The sequence below is a fragment of the Carcharhinus amblyrhynchos genome, chromosome 25 (assembly GCF_965287045.1).
Source record: "Carcharhinus amblyrhynchos chromosome 25, sCarAmb.v2.hapA, whole genome shotgun sequence".
In the NCBI taxonomy this organism is placed as follows: Eukaryota; Metazoa; Chordata; class Chondrichthyes; order Carcharhiniformes; family Carcharhinidae; genus Carcharhinus; species Carcharhinus amblyrhynchos.
In genome coordinates, this window is record NC_137348.1 from 44,542,616 (window position 1) to 44,567,095 (window position 24,480).

Sequence of the window (24,480 nt, forward strand, 5' to 3'; positions counted from 1 at the left end):
CTTTACTGGAAAAGGCAGGGACTTGTTGGCAGGCTGAGGGCTCAGGGAGTGGGAAAAGCGGCCTGACAGCATCCACAGGTCCGGAAAACGCGAGAAAAGGCAAAACGGAAAGCACGAAGGTGGCTCACTCTCCAACACACACCGCCAGCAAAGTGTCTTCACATAAATGGCGCCAGGGTCGGCAGGGAAGCGCCTTCACCAAGATGGCGGCCGCCCAGTGACAGTCAGAGTGAAAAATGCCCGCACCAAGATGGCGGCCGCCCAGTGACCGTCAGTGAAAAATGCCCGCACCAAGATGGCGGCCGCCCAGTGACCGTCAGAGTGAAAAATGCCCGCACCAAGATGGCGGCCGCCCAGTGACCGTCAGAATGAAAAATGCCCGCACCAAGATGGCGGCCGCCCGGTGACCGTCAGAGTGAAAAATGCCCTCACCAAGGTGGCGGCCGCCCAGCGACAGTCAGAGAGAAAAATGCCCGCACCAAGATGGCGCCTGGAAAGGCCGTGCCGGATGCAGAGGCGATGGCGGGTGAAGGGTCATTGGGTATTGTTTCCGCTAGGTCGAGTTCCTGTCTTGAAGAAAGTGGATTCGGGGGAAAACTATCTGGTAGAGTCACGGACATCACTCAGGTCAATCCCCCATATACTCAAAAAAATGAATGGGAGTTTGTACTTTGATGTGAACAGAACTCGAAATTAATAATTGTGAGGGGACAAACCGTACCCCAGTGAGAGTCACTGTGTGTGGAACTGTCCCCCAGTGAGAGTCAGTGTGTGTGGAACTGTCCCCCAGTGAGAGTCAGTGTGTGTGGAACTGTACCCCAGTGAGAGTCAGTGTGTGTGGAACTGTCCCCCAGTGAGAGTCAGTGTGTGTGGAACTGTACCCCAGTGAGAGTCAGTGTGTGTGGAACTGTCCCCCAGTGAGAGTCAGTGTGTGTGGAACTGTACCCCAGTGAGAGTCAGTGTGTGTGGAACTGTACCCCAGTGAGAGTCAGTGTGTGTGGAACTGTACCCCAGTGAGAGTCAGTGTGTGTGGAACCCGTACCCCAGTGAGAGTCAGTGTGTGTGGAACTGTCCCCCAGTGAGAGTCAGTGTGTGTGGAACTGTACCCCAGTGAGAGTCAGTGTGTGTGGAACCCGTACCCCAGTGAGAGTCAGTGTGTGTGGAACTGTACCCCAGTGAGAGTCAGTGTGTGTGGAACCCGTACCCCAGTGAGAGTCAGTGTGTGTGGAACTGTCCCCCAGTGAGAGTCAGTGTGTGTGGGACCCGTACCCCAGTGAGAGTCAGTGTATGTGGGACCCGTACCCCAGTGAGAGTCAGTGTGTGTGGAACCCGTACCCCAGTGAGAGTCAGTGTGTGTGGAACTGTACCCCAGTGAGAGTCAGTGTGTGTGGGACCCGTACCCCAGTGAGAGTCAGTGTGTGTGGAACTGTACCCCAGTGAGAGTCAGTGTGTGTGGGACCCGTACCCCAGTGAGAGTCAGTGTGTGTGGGACCCGTACCCCAGTGAGACTCAGTGTGTGTGGGACCCATACCCCAGTGAGAGTCAGTGTGTGTGGAACTGTATCCCAGTGAGAGTCAGTGTGTGTGGAACTGTCCCCCAGTGAGAGTCAGTGTGTGTGGAACTGTACCCCAGTGAGAGTCAGTGTGTGTGGAACTGTTCCCCAGAGAGAGTCAGCGTGTGTGGAACTGTATCCCAGTGAGAGTCAGCGTGTGTGGAACCCATACCCCAGTGAGAGTCAGTGTGTGTGGAACTGTCCCCCAGTGAGAGTCAGTGTGTGTGGAACTGTCCCCCAGTGAGAGTCAGTGTGTGTGGAACTGTACCCCAGTGAGAGTCAGTGTGTGTGGAACTGTACCCCAATGAGAGTCAGTGTGTGTGGAACTGTCCCCCAGTGAGAGTCAGTGTGTGTGGAACTGTATCCCAGTGAGAGTCAGTGTGTGTGGAACTGTCCCCCAGTGAGAGTCAGTGTGTGTGGAACTGTATCCCAGTGAGAGTCAGTGTGTGTGGAACTGTCCCCCAGTGAGAGTCAGTGTGTGTGGAACTGTATCCCAGTGAGAGTCAGTGTGTGTGGAACTGTCCCCCAGTGAGAGTCAGTGTGTGTGGAACTGTACCCCAGTGAGAGTCAGTGTGTGTGGAACTGTACCCCAATGAGAGTCAGTGTGTGTGGAACTGTACCCCAGTGAGAGTCAGTGTGTGTGGGACCCGTACCCCAGTGAGAGTCAGTGTGTGTGGAACTGTATCCCAGTGAGAGTCAGTGTGTGTGGAACTGTATCCCAGTGAGAGTCAGTGTGTGTGGAACTGTACCCCAGTGAGAGTCAGTGTGTGTGGAACTGTCCCCCAGTGAGAGTCAGTGTGTGTGGAACTGTATCCCAGTGAGAGTCAGTGTGTGTGGAACTGTACCCCAGTGAGAGTCAGTGTGTGTGGAACTGTACCCCAATGAGAGTCAGTGTGTGTGGAACTGTCCCCCAGTGAGAGTCAGTGTGTGTGGAACTGTATCCCAGTGAGAGTCAGTGTGTGTGGAACCCGTACCCCAGTGAGAGTCAGTGTGTGTGGAACTGTCCCCCAGTGAGAGTCAGTGTGTGTGGAACTGTCCCCCAGTGAGAGTCAGTGAGTGTGGAACTGTCCCCCAGTGAGAGTCAGTGAGTGTGGAACTGTACCCCAGTGAGAGTCAGTGTGTGGGACCCATACCCCAGTGAGAGTCAGTGTGTGTGGAACTGTATCCCAGTGAGAGTCAGTGTGTGTGGAACTGTATCCCAGTGAGAGTCAGTGTGTGTGGAACTGTATCCCAGTGAGAGTCAGTGTGTGTGGAACTGTATCCCAGTGAGAGTCAGTGTGTGTGGAACTGTATCCCAGTGAGAGTCAGTGTGTGTGGAACTGTATCCCAGTGAGAGTCAGTGTGTGTGGAACTGTATCCCAGTGAGAGTCAGTGTGTGTGGAACTGTTCCCCAGTGAGAGTCAGTGTGTGTGGAACTGTACCCCAGTGAGAGTCAGTGTGTGTGGAACTGTATCCCAGTGAGAGTCAGTGTGTGTGGAACTGTTCCCCAGTGAGAGTCAGTGAGTGTGGAACTGTACCCCAGTGAGAGTTAGTGTGTGTGGGACCCGTACCCCAGTGAGAGTCAGTGTGTGTGGGACTGTATCCCAGTGAGAGTCAGTGTGTGTGGAACTGTATCCCAGTGAGAGTCAGTGTGTGTGGAACTGTATCCCAGTGAGAGTCAGTGTGTGTGGAACTGTATCCCAGTGAGAGTCAGTGTGTGTGGAACTGTTCCCCAGTGAGAGTCAGTGTGTGTGGAACTGTACCCCAGTGAGAGTCAGTGTGTGTGGAACTGTATCCCAGTGAGAGTCAGTGTGTGTGGAACTGTTCCCCAGTGAGAGTCAGTGTGTGTGGAACTGTATCCCAGTGAGAGTCAGTGTGTGTGGAACCCGTACCCCAGTGAGAGTCAGTGTGTGTGGAACTGTATCCCAGTGAGAGTCAGTGTGTGTGGAACCCGTACCCCAGTGAGAGTTAGTGTGTGTGGGACCCGTACCCCAGTGAGAGTCAGTGTGTGTGGGACTGTGTCCCAGTGGGGGTCGTTGTTTGTCCATCATCGTCGATTAGGACCTTGACACCGTTAGTCATTGAGGTTGGATGCAGTGTGTCCAAAGATGACTGATCAGGTCAATTCGGGCATGGAATGTCCTGGCACATATTGGACAGACTTGTGTAGGCACTGTTGTTGTTGCGCTGGTGGCTCTGGACTTGTGCAGCTTGTGCTTCAGCAATACACCTTACTTCGTAAGCTTGACAGCCTTTGTGGATGAGGCAGCGCCAGGTAGGGCGGTTTTGTGCCACCGTTTCCCAGGTGGTCGTGTCAATGTCAAGCGACTTCATGGAGGCCTTGAGTGCGTCCCTGTAATGTTCCTTCTGCCCTCCATGCGAGCGTCTTTCAGCAGAGAGTTCCCCAAAATGGAGCTGCTTGGGTATGCGCTCGTCCAGCATACAGGTGACATGACCTGCCTACCGGGTCTGCGCTCTCATCAGCAGTGTGTGGACTGATGGTAGACTTGCTCTAGAGAGAACTTCAATGTCTTGGTACTTTGTCTTGCCATCTGAAGCGTAATATTCTGCGTAGTCGTAGATCATAGATCCCTACAGTGCAGAAAGAGGCCCTTCAGCCCATCGAGTCTGCACCGAACACAAAGCCATCCAGGCCCTATTCCATATCCCTACGTATTATATCCACGAATCCCCTCTAACCCACGCATCCCTGGACACTAATTGGCAATTTCTTAGCACGGCCAATCAACTTAACCCGCACATCTTTGGACTGTGAAAGGAAACCGGACTACCCGGAAGAAAGCCACGCAGACACGAACGGAATGTGCAAACTCCACACAGACAGTGACCCGAGCCGGGAATCGAACCCAGGACCCTGGAGCTGTGTAGCAGCAGTGCTAATCACTGTGCTACCGTGCCGCCCCAGATTCATGTGGAAATGATTGAGCTGTCATGCATACCTTTGTTTTCACAGGCACACAGGAGGGTAGTGAGTACCACGGCGCTGTAGACCTTCAGTTTTGTTGCTGGGCTGATTCCTCGACGTTCCCGTACAGTGGAGCGCAGTCTACCAAAAGCAGAACTTGCCTTTGCGATTCTGCAGTTAACTTCTGCATCAATAGTCACTGCTTGGGAGAGGGTGCTGCCAAGATAAGTGAACTGGTCCACTGCCTGTAGTTTCTGCCCTTTGATTGTGATTATGGGTTCTGTGTACGGTGCATGAAGAGCAGGCTGGTGCATGACTTAAGTCTTTTCAATGTTGATGGTGAGTCTAAAGTTGTCACAAGCCGTGGAAAATTTGTCCATACTGATTTGCATCTCTGGCTCTGCGCCAGTATACAGGGCGCAGTCATCGGCAAAGAGGAAATCTCCCAGAACAGTCTCCTTCACTTTGGTAATAGCTTGAAGTCTCCTCAGGTTGAAGAGCTTCCCATGTACTCTGTACTTGAGGCTGATTCCAGCAACACTGTCCTGGAATACATCATTCAGCATGGCAGTAAACATCATGCTGAACAGTGTGGGTGTGAGCACTCAGCCTTGTTTGACGCCGTTGGTGACTGAGAATGCCTCAGAGGATTCTCTGCCATCCAGTACTCTGGCCATCATGGAACTGGTGTACCATCTGAATGAATTTGGGGGGGGTGCAGCCGAACTTTGACATGATCCTCCACAGGCCTTGTCAGCTGACAGTATCGAAGGCTTTCGCGAGGTCAACAAAGGTTGTGTAGAGCTCGCGATTCTGCTCCTGACACTTCTCCTGAAGTTGGCGCGCAGCAAAAATCATGTCAGTAGTCCCACGGCCTTTGTGGAAGCCACAATGTGACTCTGGAAACAGGCCCAGCTCCAGGTGAGTGACCAGACGATTTAGCAGGACTCTTGCGAGGGGTTTTTCCTGTGATGGAGAGCAGTGAGATTCCTCAGTGGTTGTCGCATACTTGGCGATTTCCCTTCGTCTTGTAGAGGTGTACGATAGAAGCATCTTTAAGTTCCTGAGGAATGGATCCTTGCTTCCAAAAGGACAGGAACGACTTGGTGAGCTTCTCGATAAGTACAGGACCAGCAGCTTTGTAGATCTCTGTGGGTATGGCATCTGCCCCTGGGGCTTTGCCACTGGATAGTTGGCTGACAGTTTTCGTGACTTTGGTCACTACTGGTGGGTCATCCATGGTGCTGTTGATATCAACCTGGGGAATCCTGTCTATTGCCTCATCGTTAATAGATGACGGTCGGTTGAGGATGGCTTCAAAGTGTTCAGCCCATCTCTGCAGGATCTGAGCCCTCTCTGTAATGAGAGTTGTACCATCTGTACTCAGGAGGGGGGAACTCCCAAGAGATTGAGGTCCATAGAGAGTGTTGAGGGCTTCATAGAACCGTTTCAAGTCGTTTCTGTCAGCATATCCCTGTATTTCATCTGCCTTGGCGCTCAGCCAGGCATTCTGCATTTTACACAGTTTATTCTGGACTGTCCTGCGAGCACTGGTAAAAGCATTTTTCTTGGCAACTGATGATGGGTTGTTCTGACAGGCCCGATGAACACAGTGCTTTTCAACAAGGAGAGCCAGTATCTCCTCATCATTCTCATCAAACCAATCATGCTGCTTGCGGGTGGAGGGCCCGAGCGTCTTCAGTGCAGATGTATGGACAGCATCCCTGAAGCGTTCCCAGTCATCCTCAGCGCTGCCTGCGAGGTGTAGGTCAGCAAGCTTGATTTCTAAGTCTTCAGCCAGTGCTGGAGCAATGCTGGGGTTCTTTAGCTCGGCCGCATTGATTCTCTTCATAACTTTGCTTCCTTGTGGTCGCCTCTTGGGTCTGATGTGGAGCCTCATTTTGGAGACAATGAGCCTGTGATCTGTCCAGCAGTCAGCACCACACACGGCCTTGGTCACTCTGATATCCTACCTGTCCAGTGCCCCACTGGGGGTTGCTGTGCGCGTGGAACTGGTTCCCCACTGGGGGTCACTGTGGAACTGAATCTCTTTAAGCATCAGTACGTGATTGTGTCCTGGAAGTTTGTGGCAGTCTGGGCATGTTAATTGGTGTTTTCTGTGAAATGAAATGATACAAGGGTGGCACAGTGGTTAGCTCTGCTGCCTCACAACGTCAGGGACCCGGATTCAATTCTGGCCTCGGTTGACTGTCTGTGCGGAATTTGCACATTCTCCCCATGTCTGCGTGTGTTTCCGCTGGGTGCTCTAGTTTCCTCCTACTGTCCAAAGATGTGTGGGTTTGGTTTATTGGCATGGTAAATTGCCCCATAATATCAAGGGCATTAGCAGGGTTTGGGGGGTAGAGCCTGTGTTGGATTGTGGTTGGTGCAGACTTGATGGGCCTAATGGCGGTCTCCTGCACTGTAAGGATTCTATGATTCTGTGACCTGCATATCTTATCTGCGGTTTGAATCCTCTGGGTAGCTGTCATAAAAGTCGTAGACGTTTACAGCGTGGAATCAGGCCCTTTGGCCCACCTTGTCCATGCCTCCCAGTTTTTACCATTCAGCGATTCCCAATTATGCGCATTTGGCCCATATCCCAACAAAGAACAAAATCAGCCCGGGAAACAGGCCCTTCGGCCCAATGAGCCCGCACCGCCATCTCAACACCACCAGTCCCCCTCTCTACCCACGACCCCTGTCAGGTCTGACGAAGGGGCTAACCCGAAAGCTTGCGAGTATATTATCAAATAAATAGGTTGGACTAAAACCTGGTGTTGTCAGACTTTTTACTGTGTTTACGCCAGTCCAACGCCGGCATACCCACATAATGTTTTATGGCCATCCAGATTGAGGGAAACTGATTTAGGGACAATTTATTCCCACCAATCAGCCTAACAGCACATCTTTGGGGTGTGGGAGGAAACCGGAGCACCCGGAGAAAACCCACGCAAGCACGGGGAGAATGCGCAAACTCCCACAGACACCGGCCCAAATCCATGTGTCTGCACAGCAATCAGCGATAGTCACTGAGCTGTCGTCTTGCCCAGTTTCTTGTCCAGTTTAGGCACACACTAACAACATGAAGCACTAGGCCAATCTCCAACAACCAAGAGCAGCCCCAGTACGACCCGTCGCCTGTAGGCCCCTCTTTGGACACGAGGTGGACCGACTTAAAACCTGTGAATGAAAAGAGAAAAAACATTATTATCATACTATACCCATTTACATTACCAGGGACGCCCCAATGCTAATGACCCTTATTTAAAAGGTTCTCCTATATCCACCCATCTCCAACTCAGTCATGTGCCTGTCTAAGTTACTCTTAAAGGACTCTAGCGTGTTTGCCTCCACCACCTTACTTGGCAGAGCATTCCATACCCCCACTACCCTCTGTGTGAAAAACCTCCCTCTAATGTCTGTGTTGTACTGCTCCCCCCTCACCTTAAGTCCATGGCCCCTTGTCCTACGTGCCTCTATCATAGGAAATAGCTTACCTCTGTTTACTCTATCTATACCCTTCATAATCTTATATACCTCTATTAGATCCCCCCTCAGTCGACGTCTTTCAAGGGAAAAGAGCCCCAATTTCTTCAATCTTTCCTCATACCCCAGTCCTTCCATACCAGGCAACATCCTGGTAAACCTCCTCTACACTCTCTCCAGAGTCTCCACATCCTTCCGGTACCAATCTTATCCATGTAACTGTCTAACTGCTTTTCAAAAGACAAAATTGTACTCGCCTGTACTACTACCTCTGGCAACTTGTTCCAGACACTCGCCACCCTCTGTGTGAAAAAATTGCTCCTCTGGACACTTTTTGTATCTCTTCCCTCTCATCTTAAACCTATGCCCACTGGTTTCAAACTCCCCTACCTTTGGGAAAAGATATTGACTATCCAGCTTAACTATGCCCCACATTATTTAGTTGACCTCTGTATGATCACTGCTCAGCCTCCTACTGTGGATATGCCAGTGTTGGACTGGGGTAAACACAGTAAAAAGTCTGACAACACCAGGTTTAAGTCCAACCGATTTATTTGACAGTAAACTCACTAGCTTTCGGGTTTGTCCCAAACTCTCCATTCACCTGACGAAGGGACAAACCCAAAAGCTAGTGAGTTTACTATCAAATAAATTGGTTGGACTTAAACCTGGTGTTGTCAGACTTTTTACTGTGCAGCCTCCTACTCTCCAGGGAAAAAAGTCCCAGTCTATACAGCCTCTCTTTAGAACTGAAACCATGAAGTCCCGGCAGCATGCTAGTAAATCTTTTCTGCACTTTTTCTAGTTTAATAATATCCTTTCTATAATAGGGTGACCAGAACTGTGCACAGTATTCCAAGTGTGGCCTTACCAATGTCTTGTACAACTTCAAGATGTCCCAACTCCTGTATTCAATTTTCTGACCATTGAAACCAAGCATGCTGAATGCCTCCTTCACCTCCCTGTGTACCTGTGACTCCACTTTCAAGGAGCTATGAACCTGTTCTCCTAGATCTCTTTGTTCTATAACTCTCCACAAATTCCTACCATTAACTAAGTCCTGCCCTGGTTCAATTTTCCAAAATGTATTACCTCGCATTTATCTAAATTAAACTCCATCTGCCGTTCATCAGCCCACTGGCCCAATTGATCAAGATCCCATTGCAATTGGAGATAACCTTGTTTCACTGTCCACAGTGCCACCAATCTTGGTGTCATCTGCAAACTCACTAATCATGCCTCCTAAATTCCCATCCAAATCATTAATATAAATGACAAATAACAACGGACCCAGCACCGATTCCCTGAGTCACACCGCTGGTCACAGGCCTCCAGTTTGAAAAACAACTCTCTACAATCACCCTCTGGCTTCTGTCATCAAGCCAATTTTGTCTCCAATTGAGTACCTCACCCTGGATCCTATGAGATTTAACTTTTTGCAAGGTACCATGCGGTACCTTGTCTGTATGGACTTTAGCAAGGTCTTAGACAATGTTGACTGCACTTCCCTTATTTACCTTCTTGGTCGCTACGAGAGGACACAGGTTTAAGGAGCAGATACAGAGGAGATGTCAGGGGTAAGTTTTTCACTCAGAGAGTGGTGGGCGAGTGGAATCAGCTGCCGTCAGTGGTGGTAGAGGCGAACTCGCTGGGGTCTTTTAAAAGAATTCTGGATGAGTACATGGGATTTAATGGGATTGAGTGTTATAGATAGTTCTATGGCGTGGTAGGTATGGATATGATCGGTGGGCCGAGGGGCCTGTTTGTGCTGTAGTGTTCTATGTTCTATGTTACCCCTTCAAAAAACTTAATCAATTCAGGAGGCATGATTTTCCACTCACAAAGCCATGCTAACTGTCTTTGCCTCTCTGAATGCCTGTAGATCCTGTCATTCAGAATATCTTCTAATAACTCACCCACATTAGGATCACCAGCCTGTACTTACCAGGCTTTTCCCTGCAGCCCTCCTTAAACAAAGGCACAACATTTGCCACACTCCAACCTTCAGGCACCTCAACTCTGGCTGTCTATGATTCAAATATTTCTGCTAGGGGACCCACAATTTCCTCCTTAGCTTTCCACAATGTCCTCGGGTATGTTTCTTCTGCTCCTGGGGATTTATCTGCCTTGATGGTGTTTTATGACTTCCAGCAGCTCCTTCTCTGTTATATGTGCACTCCTTGACATCATTATTTATTTCCCCATGTTCCCTAACATCCATATCTTTCTCAACAGTAAATACTGATGAGAAATATTCATTTAGGATCTCACCATCTCTTGTGGATCCGCATATAGATGACCTTGCTGATCCTTAATCCTATTCTTTCCCTAGTCACTCTTTTGCCATTATACAGTTTTTCTTGAGCTATGTGTGAGGTCTCAGTGAGAAAGCCTGGGAACTGTGATGCTGTGGAGCTGTTTACACATTGTCTTTACTTTCACACTGCCTGTTAGTGCAATACCACTTTCCCTGTATTTTGTGTGTTTACCAAGCTGAAATAATGTGATCTTCGGCTTGTTGCAATCGCTGTGCTTTGTTGGGAAATGATAGTGTGGATGTTGTGTTGACTTGAGCAGAGATTTCATTTGCTGTGATTTTCTGCTCACTCTATGTACTCTTGCAGGTTCCTGACCTCACATTTGATGAACTCGGAGTTCTAAAGGGACAAACAAGAACTGGCTCTCTAACCAGCTGCAAAAGTGAGTTTTTCCAGCGAATGCACATAACCCAATGAAAATCTCAGTGGACAGTGTCTCGGAGCTGCTGTTACACTAGACCTGAGCCAGGGTTAGCAAGGACAGGGGGGTCTTTTAGTGGTAGGCAACCCCAGAAATCTCAGCTCTTCTCTGTCCTCTGGCAAGCTGAAATGGAGTTGTGATTTGATGCTGAAGCATTAGTGAGAATCGGAGAATCCCTACAGTGCGAAAGGAGGCCCGTAGAGTCTGCATCTCACCCAGGCCCTATTCCCATAAACCCACAACCCTGCTAATCTCCCTGCCACATTTAGCATGGCCAATCAACCTAACCTGCATATCTTTGGACTGTGAGAGGAAACCCACGTGGACACAGGCAGAATGTGCACACTCCACACAGACAGTGATCCAAGGCCGGAATTGAACCTGGGTCCCTGGAAGTGTGAGGCAACTGTGCTAACCACTGTGCTACCATGCTGCTCAGTACCTGCTCAACAAATTAATTATATCTTTAATTTTTGGTGGAGAAATTAATTTGCTCTTGCAAAAGGAGTGAATTTCTTTATGTAACCTCTGAAATTTGGTACCTCTGCTCCAGTCGTTTTCCAGATGGTTTGGTAATAAATTCAGAGTATGCTGGAACAGTCTGGCAGCATCGGTGGAGAGAGAAACAGAATTCATGTTTCAAGCCCACTATGACTCTTTAGAATTAATCTGCACACTTCTTTGGATTTATTTTTTAATTCTTTTGGTGTATTATCGTGATCATGGGTGACTTCAATCTGCATATAGATTGGGTTAATCCAATGAACACTAATGCTGTGGAGGATAAGTTCCTGGAGTGTAGAAATTGCGTTCCAGAGCATTATGCTGAACTGACCAGAAAAAAGGCTTTTTTAGATCTAGTGTTATGTAATGAGAAAGGGCGAATGAATGACCTTTTTGTAAATGAACCTTTAGAGACGAGTAACTCTAATATGATAGAATTTTACGTTATGTTTGAAAAGGAGATAGTTGGATCTGAAGCCAGGGTGTTTAATTTGAGCAAAGGAAATTATGAAGATGTGAGAGACAAACTGGCTGAGGTGCATTGGGAAAATACATCAACAGGGAAAATGTGACAGTAGATAGACAATGGATAGTCTTTAAAGAATTATTTAAAAGTTTCACAGCAATTATATATTCCTTCAAGGCATAAAGAAAACTGGTTAACAAAGGAACTTAAGGATTGTATAAAATTTGAAGAAAAGGCCTACAAAGCTGCCAGAAAGCCTCAGGATTGAAAGGATTTTAGATTACAGCAAAGGAGGACCAAGAGTCTGAGAAAGACAGGAAGAATAGAAAAAGAATGTGAACTAGCAACAAACTTAACAGATTGTGAAAGTTTTTCTCAGTGTGTAAATGTAACAAATTTGTAGCTAAGACAAATGTGGAGAAATGGCAGAGAAATTAAATGATTACTTTGTGCCTTTCTTCACAAAGGAAAATACAACAAATCTCTCAGAATTAGAGATCCAAAGAACTAGGGAGACTGAGGAATTGAAGGAAATTACTATTAGTAAGAAGGTTGTACTGGAGAAATTAATGGGACTGAAGGTTGATAAGTCGCCAGGACCTGATATCTGAGAATGTTGAAAGAGGTTGTTGTGGAGTTAATGGATGCATTGGTGGTCGTATTTCAAAATTCTCTGGATTTTGGAATAATTTCTGCATGTTGGAAGGTCACAAATGTCATCGCAGGAAGGGAGAGAACATCTTGATTTGCGAATCAGCAATCTTTTTTGTGAACTTGCTGGTGTTTTCTGAGAATTAATAACAATTAATAAAGGGGAGTTGGTGGATACAGTATACTTGGATTTTCAGAAAACTTTTGATAAGGTGCTCCAGAGTAGGTTAATTAGCAAAATCAAAGCTGATGGGATTGGCGCCAGTGTACTGGCATGGATTAAAGATTGGTAAACAGGCAGAAAATAGAATGCAGGAATAAACAGGTAATTCTTTTGGCAGGCTTTAGTGGGGTGCCACAAAAATCAGAACTTGAACCCTAGCTGTTCACAATATATTTAATGATTTGTATATGGGGACTACATGTAGTAATTCCAAGTTCATGGATGACAGGAAGCTTGGTGGAAATATGTGTTGTGAGGAAGATAGAAAGCAGCTCCAGAAGGATTTGGACAGAATTAGTGATTGGGCAAGAACATGGCAGGTGGAATATAATGTGGAAAAATGTGAAGTGATCCAGTTTAGTAAGGGGAACCTACGTGCAGAGTATTTCTTAGATGGTAAGAGATTAGAAAGAGTAGATGTACAAAGGTTGTCCTTGCCTACAAGTCACGTAAGGAAAGCAAGCAGATGCAGCAAGCTGTTAGGAAGGTGAATAGAATGTTAGTCTTTACAGCAAGATAATTGAGTATAGGAGTAGTAAAGCCTTGTTTCAATTGTATTGAAGTTTGGTTAGACTGCACCTGGAGAACTGTGTGCAATCTTGGTCCCCTTACCTCAAAAAGGATATTATAGTTATGGCAGGAATGCAACAAAGGTTCCTGGGATGGTGGGACTGTCCTATAAAGAGACAAATAAAAATTGACCTAATTGAAACCAACAAAATACTTTGAGGGATACAGAGGGTAAATGCAGGTAATATATTTTGCCTGGTTGAGGAGTCCATAACTAAGGGGCGTAATTTCAAAGTAAGAGGAACGTCACTTAGGATTGAGATGAGGAGAAGGGCTGTGGAAGCTCAGTCTTTGGACAAAATAGCATTGTACTGGATGATCAGCCATGATGGTATTGAATGGTGGAGCAGGCTGGATGGCTTGACCAACCTTCCCACTCCGTTCCTATGGCTTGACCAACCGTCCTGCTCCGTTCCCGATGAAACGAACAACCGTTCCAATGAATGTCAGACAAGTAATGCTAGTCTGAATAAATTAAACTCTTCAGCATTTTTTCATTGGTGCTGAGACTGAGGATTCCTCCTGATTCCAGCTACTGTGAATTATTCGTAACAAGGATATGTTCCATTGAGAGTGAAACACTCCATGAGAAAGATGCACCATCCATGCCTAACTAAGGAAGTTGAACATGGTTTCAAATTGAAAGAAAAATTTCTAATGCTGCGAGGTGTTATGATTGGCCAGAAAAATTGGAAACATTTTAGAAAACAGCGAAAGGTGGCCGAAAAAGATATTCGGGGAGAAATTTAGAATCTGAGCGAAAACTGGGAAGGAATATAAAAACAGTAAAACCTTCTACAAGCTTCTGAGCATTCTGCTCAGTTAATCAACTAATCAAACTTAGAGGATCAATATTAATAAAGTAACAACACAAGTAACATTGAATATTTTTTTAACCAGGGTATAGTGAAGAATTCAGTTACCCTCCCTATATTTAATTGACATCAGCTGTAGAGAAGCAGCTGCTCGGTGAGTCCTTATTATCTAATAATTAAGGGAATGGCGAGGCAGCTTTGACCCATGGAATGCACATCCTAGACTGCAGGATGTTTCCTGTGTTCTATATAATCATATGTGCAGGAAGTGTCATCAGCTGCTGTCGCTCAGGCTCCCAGGTTTAAAGCTTAAGCAGCAATTGGTGTCACTGTGGTGTAAGTGTGAGGTTGAGAGCTCTGGATTGCACATTTAGAACATAGAACATTACAGCGCAGAACAGGCCCTTCGGCCCATGATGTTGCGCCGACCAGTTTTTTTTAAAAAAAACACTGACCCACTAATCTAAACCAATCCCTTTTCGTCCATAAACCTATCCACAGATATTTATAGATTTATAGATGTGGTCGCCCCCACTGTTTAATTGAATGTAGCAAGAGAGGGAATGGGTGACCACCAGGCAGTCCAGAAGACATTGTAGAAGAGGAGTTCCCTGAGAGCAAGTGGGTAAGTGGAACTGAACCACTATCAGATCAGCCATGATCTTATTGAATGGCGGAGCAGGCTCGAGGGGCTAAATGGTCTACTCCTGCTCCTATTTCTTATGTTCTTTTTTTTTATGTTCACCCAGAGGAAACCCATGCAGACACGGGGAGAACGTGCAGACTCCGCACAGACAGTGATCCAAACCGGGAATCAAACCAGGGTCGCTGGTGCTGTGAGACAGCAGTGCTAACCTTTGTGCCACCGTGCTGCCTCTACTGTCAAGAGATTTTATAGTTTGGGGAATTAACATGTGCAAGTGAGTATAAAAATCGAGGAGTGAAGCAGATGAATGTGCGGCTAGCGAAATGTGGAGGAGGGAAGGCTTGAGATTCCTGATGTGGAGATGCCAGCATTGGTCTGGGGTAGGCACAATTAGTAGTCTCACAACACCAGATTAAAGTCCAACAAGTTTATTTGGCAGCCTGAGCTTTCGGAGCGCCGCTGATGAAGGAGCGGTGCTCCGAAAGCTCATGCTACCAAATAAACCTGTTGAACTTTAACCTGGTGTTATGAAACTACTTACTAAGATTCCTGGGATTTGAGAAAAAGAAAAATGTCTTGCTGCAGCTGCAAAGGGCCTTGGTGAGACCACATCTGGACTAGTGTGTGCAGTTTTCATCTCGGTAACTAAAAAAGGATATTCTTCCCATAGAGGGAGTGCAGTGAAGGTTCACCAGACTGATTCCTGGGATGAGGAGAGGTTAGGTCAACTTGACCTGTATTCATTGGAATTTGGAAGAATGAGAAGGAATCCTGTTGAAATGTATAAAATTCTGACAGGGTTGGATAGACTGGCCACAGAGGTGATTTCTCTGGCAGAGGTGTCTAAAACAAAGTGTCAGGACGTGGATTAGGCCATTTAGGACTGAGAGGAAGAGAAAACTCTTCACTTGGTGGGTGAACCTGTGTAATTCTCTATCTCAGAAAAGCTGTAGAGGCCAAGTCACTGAATATATTTAAGAAGGATTTCTAGACACCAAAAGTGTCGAGGGGTATAGAGAGAGTGCCGGAGTGTGGTGTTCAGGTAGAGGATTTGTAAATATCAATGAACATATTGAAGGGTGGGGCAGGCTTGAAGGGCTGAATGGCCTCCTCCCACTCCATTTCTCTTTGTTTTCTATGTCACAGTGCTTTGGTGGTAATGCAGAAATTATTGCCCTTGCGGCATGTATTTCAGTTTAAGTTTCAGTTCCTAATATGATTAAATAGGTTCTCTTTCCTACTCTTCCCTAAGTGGTTAATCCCAACAACTGGCCCTATATCTTCAATATTCTAATGAGCCCAGTTAGAGATGTCCCCCTGTCTGGGACCAGGCAAACAAGATACTATGTGGGACACTCACTCGTGCTTACAAAGGATGCTATCATTCCCCCAGTTAGTGAATCCCCTATAACTGTCACATTCTGCTCCTCTCCTGCCCAGGCATGACTACACCCACCATATTTTGAACAGCTTCCTGCTCCGAGATGACATGGGCTGCTTCCTGGCTTTCCTGTCTTTATCTTTACCCTCACAGATAAGATTACATCTGTTGGACTGGAGCAGTTTCAGCATAGCCTCATTGTTTATTTCACAGACGGGCAAGGTAGTTATCACTTGTTACCAATTAGTATTTATTCCTCAATCAATTTGACAATAACAGTTTTTGGTCTTACCATAAGCTGGCTGTGTTTGCCATTTTACGTGACCATATTTCAAAACAAATACTTCACTGGCTGTAAAGCACCTTGGGATATCCTGTGGTCATGAAAAGCACTAGCTAAATGCAAATATTTAGAATCATAGAAACCCCACAGTGCAAAAGGAGGCCATTCAGCCCTTTGAGTCTGCACCGCCCATAATCCCGCTCAGGCCCTACCCCCATATCTCTACATATTTACCCACTAATCCCTCTAACCTACACATCTCAGGATCTAAGGGGCAATTTTTGGCATGGCCGATCAACCTAACCCGCACATCTTTGGACTGTGGGAGGAAACCGGAGCACCTGGAGGAAACCCATGCAGACGCAAGGAGAATGTGCAAACTCCACACAGATAGTGACCCAAGCTGGGAATCAAACCCAGATCCCTGGAGCTGTGAAGCAGCATGCTAACCACTGTGCCGCCTCTTTCTTTCCAAACATTGGACAAAAATTGAAACTTGCTGCCGAAAGCTTACATAACATCATTACAAATTTTGGAGACAAAAAGCTCGTTCCCTCTACAAAGCAAATTCCTATTCTTACCAAGAGAAGTTGTTTGAGGGATAAACATTAGCCAGGACTTCAGATACAAGTTCTCTACTCTTCTTCAAATAACGCCAAGGAATTCTTTACATCCACCCGGCAAACGTATGAGGCTCACTTTATGATCTCATCTCAAAGGTAATAGTGCAGAACTCCCTCAGTACTGCACTAGAGCGGCAGCCTTGATTTTTTTTTCATTCAAGCACCAGAATGAGATTTGAATCTGGGTCCCTGTGATTCAGGGGTGGATGTGCTGCCAAACGAGCCACAAGCATCAAGCTGAGAAACCCCAGCCTGTGTAATGATTGTAGTATCCTTCAACTACCAGAATACAATGCACAACATCACACACTGACACACTTTATCCCAATCAATGTACTCACCACTTAGAAGGGCCAGGCAAAAAGGGAAAGGAGGTGGAGTGGCATTGTTAATGAAGGAGGAACCAAATGCAATAGTGAAGAAGGATAATGATTCGGAATTCATGATGAGGAATCTGTACGGGTGGAAATAAGAAACGTCAAGGGGCAAAAAACATTTTTGGGGGTTGGATTTGAAGAAAGTTGTTAAACTAGGAATCAGAGATACATAAATAAGGGTACAACTGGGAGATTTAATTTTCACATAGATTGGACAAACCAAGCTAGCAATGGTATAGTGGAAGAAGAGTTCCTGGAGTGTGTACGTGATGGTTTTTTAGACCAATAGATTGAGGAACTAACTGGAGAACAGGCTATTCTAGACTGTGCAGTGAAAAGGGACTAATTAAAAATCATGTTGTGTGGGGTCCTTTGTAACCATAATATGATAAAATTCTTCATTAAGATGTAAAGCGATGTAGTTGAATCCAAACTAGAATCTGGGATCTATGAGGGTGTGAGGTGTGAAGTGGTAAAGGATAGATTGTGGAACCTTACTAAAAGGGCTAATGGTGGATAGATAATGGTTCATATCTGAATATCGTGTGCTTGAATTACAAGAATTATTCATTCCCATCAGGAGCAAAGATAAAAGAGGAAAAGTGCTCAATCATGGCTTACAAAATAAATTTTGGATGATGTTAAATCCAAAAAAGGAGACCAATAAAATTGCCAGGAAAAGCAGCAAGTCTGAGGATGGGGAGCGTTCAGCAATAGAGAATAAACAAAGTGAACAAGGGGGGGGAAAAAAGAAAAATTTTTAGAGTAAAATTGCAGCGAATATAGAAACTGACTGCAAAAGCTTCTATAAATATGTGAACAGAAAAAGATTAGTACAGGCGAATGTCCCTTACAGTCAGAAGCCAGGGAAATTATAAGGGAATCAAAGAAGTGGCAGGAGAATTGTTCGTGTACTTCGTTCTGCCTTCATAAGAGAGGACACAATAACCTCCAGGAAATATGAAGGAACCAAGGGTCTAATGAGAGGGTGGAATTGAAGGAAATCAGCATTAGTACGAATATGGTGTATCTGGACTTTCTGAAGACTTTTAAGAGGTTAATGGGTAAAATTAAAACACATGGATAGGGGGCAATGTATCAGAATGGATGGAGAATTGGTGGATGGACTGGAACCAGAGGGAAGTAAATGGATCTTTTTCCGAGTGGCAGGCAGTGGGTACTGCAGGCATCATTGCATGGGTCCCAGCTGTTCACGACATATATGAACAACCAGGCTGAGGGAACCAAATGTAACATTTCCAAGTTTGCTAACAAAACAAAACTAGGCGTAATTGTGAGTTGTGAGGAGAATGCAAAGAGGCTTCAAGGTGATGTGAACAAATTGAGTGAATGTGTAAACAAATGGCAGATGCAGAATAATGTGGATAAATGTGAAGTTATGTATTTCGGTGTAAAAAACAGAAAGAAAGTATTATTTAAACGGTGATACATTGGGAAGTGTGGATGTACAAAGGGACCTGGGTGTCCATGTACACCAGCCAATGGAAGTGGAGAGGCAGATGCAGCAAGCAATTAAGAAGGCAATTGCATCAGGACTTGAGTTCAGAAGTAGGGATATCTTAATACAGTTACACGGGGCCTTGGTGAGACCACAGCTGGAGTATTGCACACAGTTTTGGTCTCCCTCCCTAAGAAAGGATATTCTTGCCATAGGGGGAGTGCAGCAGAGAGTCACTAGGCTGATACCAGGGTTGTGGGATGTCCTTTGAGGAGAAATTGGCTTGACTGGGCCTGTATTCACCAGAGGAGAAAGATGAGAGGAGATCTGATTGAAATGTATAGAATTCTAACCGGGCTGGACAGATGCAAGGAGGATATTTTCTCTGGCTGAGGAATCCAGATGTGGGTATGCCGGCGTTGGACTGGCGTAAACACAGTAAAAAGTCTGACAGCACCAGGTTTTAGTCCAACCGATTTATTTGATAGTAAACGCACAAGCTTTCGGGGTTAGTCCCTTCGTCAGGTGAATGGAATCCAGAACCAGGGGACACAGTCTCAGGATACGGGGCAGATCATTTCGGATGGAGATGAGGAAAACTTGCTTCATTTAAAAGCGAGTGAACCTGTGGAATTCTCCACCACAGTAGGATGTGGAGGCCAATCACTGACTTTATACAAGAAAGAGAGTTTTTTTTTCAGATTTTAATGCAATCAAGGGATATGGGGAGAAAGGAGTAGTATGGCATTGAGATCATGGATCAGCCATGATCATATTGAATGGAGGAGCAGGCACAAAGAGAAGGCTGACACCCACGGAGCTGTACCCCAGGGAGAGACAGCGGTCGGGGAGCCGGGGCCCTGAGGGGGAGGTGGTGCTCACGGAGGCCTGACCCAGGGGGAGGCAGCGCCTGCTGGGCCACAGCCCCCCCAGTGGGCGGGTGCCTGTGATGATGAAAATTGAGCAGTAAAAGTTCAAGGTTTCTGATCTTCAAACAATGCCAGATTCATAATAGATCAACAGTTAATGCAAGAGAAGCACATGCACTGCCTCTGTTGGAACTACATAAACTGCAAACAACGTATGCTGTAGACAGGTCATTAAATCAATAATATCAATGAACATTGCTCTTTCTCTTTCTCATACTGAAAATCCTTCAGATACCAGAATTTCGGACTTTTTTTCAGCTTTCCACCGTATCTAGTTTTTCATTTCAAGGTTTGCCATCTGGCTGGCTGTATCCAGAGTGCCCCAGCAGCAGGCTGGCTGGATATAGAGCAAAGTGAATCAATGCTCAATGTGATCCACCTACCATAGGGACAGAACCTGGCATCAACAGCTTGGATTCCACACTGCATTCGCTCACTGTGAGCTGGGTCACCAAACACAGGTCACCCATCCCCCTTGAAGACTTTCTGAGTACCCAAAAAGTCACAGTGGACACACAAGCAGTGCTGACTGAGTCCAGCCACCTTGATGTTCATTCCTTCCCACTTCAGTTGTGAACCGAGGTTCCTTCCTCAGGTGGAACGTTCTGACCATGCATGGCACAGTTCACCAGTAAATCTCATGTTGCTGATACACAGAATGGACAGCAGCCTAGAAACAGGTCCCTTTCAATCACCGAAACTGATTTTAACAACTGCCTTCCTGTTCAATATATTATTGCTTCCATTGGTTCCTTCTCAGGATCAGATTCGCAGTAACGTTACAGGTTAGCATGGATGATTGCCTACCTATATGCGTCAGAATTAATTATTGAATGAAGACTTTAATTAAATAAGGGCTGGCCTAAGATACAGCAAAGAGTTTACAGTGAGATATCCCGAGTAAACATATTTGTCACCATTTCAAATCTCCCCAGCTCAGAGCTGGAGTTAAAGTTGAAGTTGGAGATACTCTAACAGGGAGGAATTTCTGGACAGTTTTATTCAGAATCACACCTCAGAGCACTGCCTCCCCGGAGTGGTGGAAGTTGGAAATGGTGTTCCACAGGAATCAGTGCTGGGACTATTGCTGGTTACAATTTAGATCAATGATTTGGAGTTTGCGATCTAAAATACCATTTCTAAACTTGTCGGTGACATCAAACTGGAGATAAAGGAGAAGGGGGAGCCACCACTGAGAGGGATTGTAACAGATTACAGGGGATATTAATAAACTTGCAGCACATGAAGCTTCAACACAGATCAAATCATACATTTAGGTAAGAAAAACTGGGGTGAGAATTATTATTCAGAAGGTGAGATGAAAGGGATCTCAAAGTACAAATGCACCGAACAACAACATGTCACTTGTTAGGAAGGCCATAAAATACAGAACCAAGCACTAGCTTCATTTCTAGAATTGAAAAAATAGGAATGTATTGTTGAACCTGTATAAAACCTTGGTTAAATCACACTTAAGAGTTATGGTGGCCATATTGTAAAAAAGACATTGAGGCATTGGAGAGAGTGAAGAGAAAATTTACAGTCATTTTACCAAAAGTACATGGATACACAGATTGAGAAAGGATGAAATCAGAGCAACATGAGAAGGGATATTGGCTCAGATAATCTAGATGTAGAATCTGTCTGAATGGAACTAGGAAGCAACAAGGGGAGGAAAACATTTGTGGAAATTATTTATAGGCCTCAAAACTGAAGTGCAAGGATGGCATTAGACAGAAAATTAGAGATGCATATCACATGCAACAAGGTCGTTACAGTAATCAAGGGTGACATCAATCTACATGTAGATTGGCCAAAACCAAATTAGCAACAATATTATTATAATTTCTGGAGTGCGTACCAGATGGTTATTTAGACCAATATGTCGAGGAATCAACTAGGAAACATGCTATCCCAGATTTGGCATTATTTAATGAGAAGAGGCTAATTAATAAAATTGTCACGTGGAGTCTTTTAGGAAACAGTGACCATACTGTGACAGAAATAGGAATATAAGAACTAGGAGCAGGAATAGCTGACCCCTCAAGCCTGTTCCACCATTCAGTAAGATCATGGCTGATCTTTTCGTGGACTCCACTTACCCACCCGCTCAACCATAATCCTTAATTCCTTTACTGTTCAAAAGTCTATCTATCTATGCTTTAAAAACATTCAACAAGGTAGCCTCAACTGCTCCACTGTTCAGGGAATTCCACAGATTCACAACCCAAATAGCCTCCCTGCTTCCATCTTGTCGATTCCGTTCATAATTTTATATGTTTCTATTAGATCCCTTCCATTCTTCTGACTTCCAATGTGTGTAGTCCCAGTCTACTCAGTCTCTCCTCATAAGTCAACTCTGGAATCAACCTAGTGAATCTCGTCTGCACCCCCTCCAGTGCCAGTAAATCCTTTCTCAAGTTAGGTGACCAAAACTGTACACAGTGCTCCAGGTGCGGTCTCACCAGCACCTTATACGGCTGAGGCATAACCTCCCTGTTTTTAAACTCCATCCCTCTAGCAATGAAGGACAAAATTCCATTTGCTTTCTTAATTACCTGCTGCACTTGCAAACCAACTCCTTGTGATTCCTGCACAAGGACACCCAGGTCCCTCTGCACAGCAGCATGCTGCAATTTTTTACCATTTATATTACAGTCCATTTTGTTGTTATTCCTACCAAAATGGATGACCTCACATTTACCAACATTGTACTCCATCTGCCAGACCCTCACCCACTCACTTAAACTGTCCATATCCTTGTGCAGACTTAGTGTTCTGTGCACACTTTGCTCTATCACTCATTTTAGTGTCATCTGCAAAGCTTTGACACACTACACTTGGTCCCCAACTCCAAAACATTTATATAAATTGTAAACAATTGCGGTCCCAACACTGATCCCTGAGGCACACCACTAGTCACTGATTGCCAACCAGAAAAATACCTATTATCCCCACTTTTTGCTTTCTGTTGGTTAACCTCTGTCCATGCTAATAAATTACCTGTAACACTGTACACCTTTATTTTATGCAGCAGCCTTTTGTGCTGCACCTTGTTGAATGCCTTCTGGAAATCCAGATACATCACATCCACTGGTTCCCCATTGTCCATTGTACGTGTAATGTTCTCAAACAATTCCAGTAAATGTGACCTGCCTTTCGTGAACCCATCTGTATCTTACCAATGGGACAATTTCTATCCAGATGTCTCACTGTTTCTTCCTTGATGATAGATTCAAACATTTCCCCCACTACAGAAGTTAAGCTAACTGGCCTATAGTTCCCTGCCTTTTGTCTATCTCCTTTTTTTTAAACAGTGGGTTTATAATGTTCCTATGCAGACCACATCAAAGGCGGTCAAAGAAAACATTTACTTAGTGTTTTGAAGCTGGATAGATTTCCAGCCTGTGGGTTGCAGCAACAAGAGCTCCTCATATAAAGAGAGAAAGTCTCTGTACTCTTAAAGGATGCTGCTACTCCAACAAAATAATAAAAGAAGAATTACAAATAAAGTTTTCTCTGCTCAGTCACAAGGAAATTGCCAGCTAAGAAGCAGTTTGAAAAAGAATCCAAACGACAGATTCAATTAAAACAAGACAACAAAAGGAATAATACAAATTAATAAGTAAGAATAAGAGGGAAGGAAAGGTTAAGGGGTTAAAGAAAGTACTATGATTTAATAACCAGCACATAGCAGGCTGTACCATAGAGACATTTGAAGAAAATGTGGAAACAGAGATTGCTTACGAAGAGAGATTTCAGTGTTATCTGGCTGCGAACTAAATCCCGAATGAACTTAAGTACTCACTTTCCTTAGCACAGTAGGGCATAAAACCTTTACATTGCTTCAGGACCTGTCCATCCTGAGAAGTCTAGTGAAAAAATCTATGAAGCACTGAACAAGTGTCTGAAAAGTCATTTCTCACTTAAATCTCAAATAATAGTTGCTGAGAAATTCCAATTTCTTCGACAGAGTCAAGAAGAGGACAAAAATATATTGCAATTTGTTACAACACTGAGAAGGTTAATGAAGACCTGCAAGTTCAACCCATGAAGACAGTGCAAGACAGACTTGCTTGTGGACTTTGAAAGGAAGCAATTCAAAGTCCATTGCTCAACTGAAGCTCTTTAATATTAAAACTTGCTGTTGAGATTGTGTTTTCCATGGAATTGCCTATGAATGAAGCTTCCCAAATTGGAGCTGGCTCAAAATACACAAGATGGGAATAGACAGGGAGAAATGCAGCCATGACATCAGGTGGGAGCTTCTCCACTTAAATGTTGGAGTAGAGAAAATAAATGTAGAAGCTGTGACATACAGCTAAGGCATGTTGAATATGACAGACTTCTCACTGAAGATGTGCAATGCAAGAACATGTCAAGAACTTAAAAAAAGAGGCCCACAAATATCTGATGAAGAAGAAAATTTCCAAGATGATACCGGACTAGAAAAGATTCAAGATCTTAAACTAAGTGTTTTACCCATGATGGGCGATACCCAAAGGTCCTGGATTAATCCAAAGTTCGATAGATAAGGAGTAAAGTTTGAAGTAGGCATGGGAGCTGCTGTAAACACTTACGACTAAAACATAATGCTGTGAATTTATACTGAGGAGGTAGTTTCACTGAAGGGATATATCATTTATACATTTCAAGTAGAAGCAAATGGTCAATCAGCAGAATTGCCTCTGCACATCTCAAAGGAAATTTTCCTGCATTCTTTGGAAGAGTGTGGTTATACAAAATCAAGCTAACCTGGGGAACAATTAGCCAATTGGTTGCCAGCAAGAACACGGGAAGGGGTTTGACAGTATTCTAGGATCCATGACTGGAGTGGAGACAAAACTCAAGATCAAATCTGAGAGCAA

At 45.2% G+C, this 24,480-nt stretch overlaps 1 protein-coding gene across 4 annotated transcripts in view; it reads left to right on the forward strand.

Moving 5' to 3' along the window:
- The first annotated feature begins 547 nt into the window (after positions 1 to 547).
- The window catches only part of exd3 (exonuclease 3'-5' domain containing 3), a 342,749-nt gene continuing 318,816 nt past the window's right edge, over positions 548 to 24,480 (forward strand). For all 4 annotated transcript variants that reach the window (XM_080212184.1, XM_080212185.1, XM_080212187.1 and 1 more), the window contains exons 1-3: positions 548 to 627; positions 10,571 to 10,646; positions 14,664 to 14,834. The gene's annotated coding sequence lies outside the window, so the exon portion shown is untranslated. The remainder of the gene's footprint in view (positions 628 to 10,570; positions 10,647 to 14,663; positions 14,835 to 24,480) is intronic.